We start from the raw sequence: 6135 nt of genomic DNA, 5'->3' as shown, positions 1-6135 counted from the left end.
TTGATGCTGACCAACGAAATGAAGTATACTTCAGACTTTTGACCCCCTTAAGGACACCTTTAGGATTGTTCGAAACTACAAATATCGTTGAAAATTGATTTTAGAGCGAACTTGTTCTTTGCATGAACGCATACATGTTTCTCGTTACCTTACTGAGATTTGAAAATATTTTTAACATTTAAATCTTAAAATATAAGGACAAAAATTATTTTACGAAAAAAGATTTCAAAATGGCATTTTAAAATTTTTGCGTGCGATTTGATTTTTTGTTTGGTTTCGGGGTTGTGTTTACTGTGATACTTACAAAAGTGCTAAAGAAATAATTTGTAATTCATGCATTTGTTACTTCGAAGCAGCAGCCCGTGTTAGCTGCCCTAATACATATTTATAAATATCAGTTAAACAAAATACATGTGTGCCCATCATATCGACAATATGAAACTTGCTCTCGTGTATATAAAAGGTAGTCATCGCTATTCTGGATAATAATACAGTGAAATGATCAATAGTTTCCGCCTTATGTTGAAGAATAGCTTATTGTTTAGTGGGGGTTAATGTATAAAAATGCTGTCTTGACTCACTGGCGTGCAAAAAAAAAAAAAAAAAAAAAAAAAAAATGAGGATAAGGTGGAGAAATTAGCTTAAAGACTAGTCAGGAGGTAGACTTGGGATCAGTACAGAAGTACATGGGCATTTATGGCACATGACTCATGGGAAGGAATGTCGGAGAAAGCGTTTCACACAGGCGCTATGCTCTCAATAATTCGGTGAAAGTTGTTTCACGGTATACAGTAATTCCAACGACGTCGAGTACGTACTACCGTGTGATATCGCCAACTGATAATCCATAAGACATCATCAGGATGTCTTTACCCGAAGTCGCGTCACTGGAAAGTTGGGAGAAGGTTGAAGGGCGAGAAATGTGATCGAAAATCTCAGGATCGCTCACAGCATCGTTTCACGAACCTGGAGAGCATTTCAGACTGCACGAATAGCTGTTCGAGTGTCCATGAGGAATCTAGACGACTGATATATTAACCTACTGGCAGGAAAAGAAGGCAGTAGACAGCGAGAAATATCGCAGGGTACATAAAAAGACTATTGAATGTCTAATATGACTTTTTAAAGGGGTTAGGCGGCTGTATAAATTTAGTCTATATGCATTAAAACCAGTACAGCATGTGCCATTAATGCCTGCTCATCGGAGATGTCGGCTTTTATGATACCGGGAGCACAAAAACTTGACACATTATGAATGAAGTCGAGTAATACTTGCTGATCAGAACCACTTTAGTTTTACAAATGATTCTGAACGTATAGTACATATCTGAAAACGAAAGGAAAACGTAATCACCCGTTCAGTATCTTCGAAAGGGACAGTTTTGGAGGTATGGGAGTTCTCGTTTAGGATAGCATGCTTGGTAGCCGTCCTCACTTCTACATCTCTCAAGGAGTTTCATTCACTGGTGTCTCTTATTGTACCAAGGTTCACTTTCGTCATATGCATTTGTTTAGAGTGCTGTGTGTTCGGACTTCCTCTTCACGGACAATAACGCTACACCTCATCTTATAATAACTACAGAGCTCTTAAAGAGTGAAAATCTTCAACCCGTGGAGTGACCTCCAAAGTCCCCGTAACTAAATTCAGTATCAACGATTTAAATTAGCGCTACAAGAAGAATGGGCTGCGGAGCTTTAACAGTTCCTTGACAACCTCAGTATGGAATGAAGTTGTAATTTCTGCATTGCAGTCAGGGGTGATCATATCCCTTTCTGAAGACCAGATTTTTCTTGCAAGACGCTTGTCATATGGACGTGTAGATCTTCTCCCTTGTGCTCGGTGTTATCCTTTTTAATAAAGTATTTTATTTTGTTTTTGTTCCTTGTTTGGATGATTTTGACCATTTCTCCCATATTTTCACATTTTGGGAATCTTATGGTATGATTTTGATCAATGCTGAACACTTCTGTACGACGTTACATTTCTAAAACCGATCTTGGTTTTAGAAATGCCCAGTCTAATATTTTATGTGCTATTAGAAATATAGTGAGGATTCTATATTTATAGATTCGTTTGAGATAATATGAAGATAAGGATTTCACTCTATTACAACAGAAATAGCAAAATTTTATGATCTTACAGATAATATTCTTTTTAGCAGCTAGGCTGGAAAAATACTAGTGTTTAGACAAAACTTTTGGCTATAATTTATCAGAGTTTCGCCAAAATTATTTCTCTAATAATTTACTAGTGTTTTGACAAAATTCATTGTAAGTAAATTTTCTACTGTTTTTGCAGAATTCTTTGGCTAAAACTTTACCGCTGTGTTGACCAGAAAACTTTATGTTACCTTCGTGTAGTGAGCATTCAGTGCAAAAAAAACCTGCAGATGAGTAAGCTAGAGCACTACTGTTCAGTAACACGACAAATTTTAGTCCCGTCCATTTCTTGAATAGTTGAGACTGCTTATTACGTAAGTAAAATCTTTCTTTGAGAGCAAGGAACTACTCTGTTTCCAGATTCTTGATATCTCTGATTCAAAATTTGAATAATATCAGTTAATTCAATTTCATTTTTTCGTAAGTGTGAAGTGAAATCTCAAATTTGATTTCCATGTTGGATTAAAATAATTAGATCAGAGAAACAACAACAAAACTTCCTCACTCTATGTTCGAAACAAAAGATGCTAAAGAAATCTAAGATCTAGCGGACTCGCAGCAATTTCTTTTTAACCTCCATTATTTAGATTGAGATTACTTGAATATGGCAAAGCACTCGAGGGCTGTCTGCCTAAGACACAGGATGTTTCTTGAAGGACATCCTAACAAAAAATGGCTCGTATCCACATTACACATGGAGAAAATCACGAAAAGGCCCGTACAATCTTCCCGTTCGCCTCGAATCGAACCTCGATCGAATTACCAATGTTCAGCGACTTTACTCCTTGGCCGCTGGTGGACCTCTTAGCTTCGAATCTAATGTTTTGAATTCTGGCCCGAAAAAGTCTAAAATGTATAAAAATGGGGTAAAGTAATCAAGGAATACAGAAATGTGAAAACTGTGTGATGTGATGCAACAACGTCATATTTAAAAGAACAAGTATGTAAGAAATCCATATGCAAGAAGCAACCTAATTCAAACGTAAACATAAATTCCTTAAAAAATAAGTGCCTAAGAAATAAATATCCAAGAAGTAACCTAATTCAAACTTAAATCCCTTTTTGAAACTACAGTAGATGGTGTTGGTGTATTTAATTATGGCAAAGCACACTAGGGCTATCTGCCTAAGGGAAGGGATGCCTTCGTGGAGGACTTTCTAAGGGAAACTGGCTCGTATACACGTTACACATGGGGAAAACGACGAAAACGCCCATGCAGGCAGCCCGTTCGCGGGATTCCAGCCTCGGACCGAAGTACCAGTGTTCAGCGTCTTTACCGCTCGGCCGCTGGTGGAAACTACAGTAGAAGAAAGCACGTTGCGAATGTAGTAACAGTGTTTTTACGTCAAGCCATCTCATATTCATGGCTCGGAACTCTTGGAAATCCACAGAGCATGCACATTACTGCAGAAGTGATTACATTGTTGCTGAAGTTTCTTCGAAAACATTTACTCAACTCTGCGAAATTGGGTATTACCAGCGCCAACAGGTATTTACAGTGCAGATAACTGGTATTCTTTTGAACAAAGGGTTTCAAATGATAGGCGACTTATATGTCAAAAGAGACGAAAAAAAGGAGGCCCTTGTCTCAAATTTTGTGAATACATATGTATCTCGTTTAGAGCTCACGCAATTAGGGGATTACAGATGTAAGCTTTTCTTAATCATCTGATTTGGTAATAATTTGAATGTTAAGGAAAACATCTGTTTACAAACCAGCTATCTATCCGTATTAATTTCACAAGTAAGGATGCTCTGTATACAATTCTTATTTTTTTAATTTTACAGACGTGAAACAGGAAATTTAGAAGTAAAGAAACCCTAAATGAATGGAAATTGAAACACAAAATATGTTGTTTTTTCAACTTTATAAAATAATGTATTTAACTCCTTTGAAAAATTGAAGATTACCTGTTATAATAAATAAATAACCAACGTAAAAATCTATTAAGAAAAAATAAGCTTAAAACATTTATTTGGAATTTTCACAATAGTCTCGTTCTGTAAATATCATTGTGATAGATCACCGTATACTAGCAATCATATCGTGTCATTCAATTCCCATAGTCCCCCTTAAATTTCCCATCGTATGTGCAATATCCTGCTTTAGTAAAAATGAGTGTTTAATAAACCTTTTTTTATTTATGAGATCTTTTCGATCTAGCTTCTGCACGACAAATTCTTCTACATACTTTTTTGAGATTTGTGATAACATGTGCCGAGTCAGTTGCCTGAAACTTAAACATTCCCTTTAAATGTGCAGTTTTCTGAAATTATCATAAATGAAAGTATTATTTACATTTGCTATTTTTTTTCATGTGTGTATATGTATATACAGAGGTTGTACAAAAATATGGAAACACCTTTAAAAAAACATGTTTCTTTGCTTAATATGGTGTAGGAAACCCGTTGGCATCCAAAACAGCTTGCAGTCTTCTCGAAATGGATAAATACAGTTCCTGTATGTTTGCCAAGGAAATATTATACCATTCTTCCTGCAAAACGGTGGCAAGTTCAGATAACGATGTTGGCGATGGATAACGAGAACGCACTTTCCGTTCCAATGTAAACCACAAAGGTTCGATAATATTCAGGTCTGGTCACTGTGGTGGCCAGGGGAGATGGGACAACTCATCCTCGTGCTCAGAAAACCAGTCCTGGACAATGTGAGCTGTGTGAACAGGGGCTTTGTCGACTTGAAAGACACCATCACCATCGGGGAACAACGTTTGTACCATGGGATGAACTTGATCGGCCAAAATGTTCACATAAGTCTTGGTAGTCATGTGCCCTGACACAGTTATCATGGGGCTAGCAGAGAACCACGATATGGCTGCCCAAAACATAACAGAACCCCCGCCATGTTTCACTCTTGGCAACAAGCAGTCTGTATTATAGGCTTGAGATGGCGTTCTCCAGACGTAAACTCGGCCAGAAGTGGGAAACAATGTGAAAGAAGACTCGTCAGACCATATTACTCGCTTCCACTGCTCTATAGTCCAGGCTTTATGACTTAAACACCACCTTTTCCTGTTACGGGCATTAGCATCACTGATGAGTGGCTTCTCAATTGCAGCACGGCCAGCAATTCCCTGTTTATGAAGCTCCCTTCTAATTGTTTTGGTACTCACAGGTTTCGGTAACACAACATTCATTTCAGCAGTAACTTTTGCAGCTGTGGTCTTCTTATTTTTCGTCACAATTGCCCTTAATGATCGTCTGTCACGATCACTCAGGACACACTTTCGTCCGCGCTGTGATTTAGCAGATGATGTTTTTCCGCTTTTCAAATATGCGGAATAAATCTTCGATACAGTACCTCGTGAAACACTAAACACCTCGGCTACCTTGCTTACGGAAGCACCTACCATACGTGCTCCAACAATTTGTCCACGTTCGAAGTCTGTTAACTGTGACAAAATGCAATGACAACCTCACATAACAGTACTCCGACAACAACTGAACTGTTTAGCACATTTCATGGAGGTAGGAAAGGGAGGAGGGGCCAACCCGCGCTAAGAGGGAAGCATTGCTTTGAAGCTTGGGTCACCAGAGGGGGTGTTCTTTGTTTACATTCAGAAGCTCGCTTGACAAGATTCTGATAGTATATCGATACACGACAATTCCATAGAAATCGAAAAAGGGACACTTTCGCATGAAAGAAACATTCATAGTGTGATGGATAATAGCAATTTGTATAGTTTAGTGACATTTACGCAAAAATCACATCTTGGTTATTTTTCGATAACTAACAACAGCGATTTGGATTATGAATTTGTTTTATAAAATTATAAGCTGTTGCACTACAAAAATATAGATTTTAAGAAAAATGTTATGCTTAAAGAATGAAAAATACCTTACGGTACATTTAAAATTGTATACGTCTTTCGATACCCTTGATAGAGTATTCGCTACTTTTATTTTATTTTCCAAACGTCAAAATGTTTTAAATAAAACAAATTTTTTTCACGTCCA

The sequence above is a fragment of the Stegodyphus dumicola genome, chromosome 1 (genome assembly GCF_044657685.1).
Source record: "Stegodyphus dumicola isolate Sdum_Otavi_A_Nest chromosome 1, ASM4465768v1".
Lineage (NCBI taxonomy): Eukaryota > Metazoa > Arthropoda > Arachnida > Araneae > Eresidae > Stegodyphus > Stegodyphus dumicola.
The sequence above is the reverse complement of the archived record's forward strand: the minus strand, read 5'-3'. Positions refer to the sequence as shown.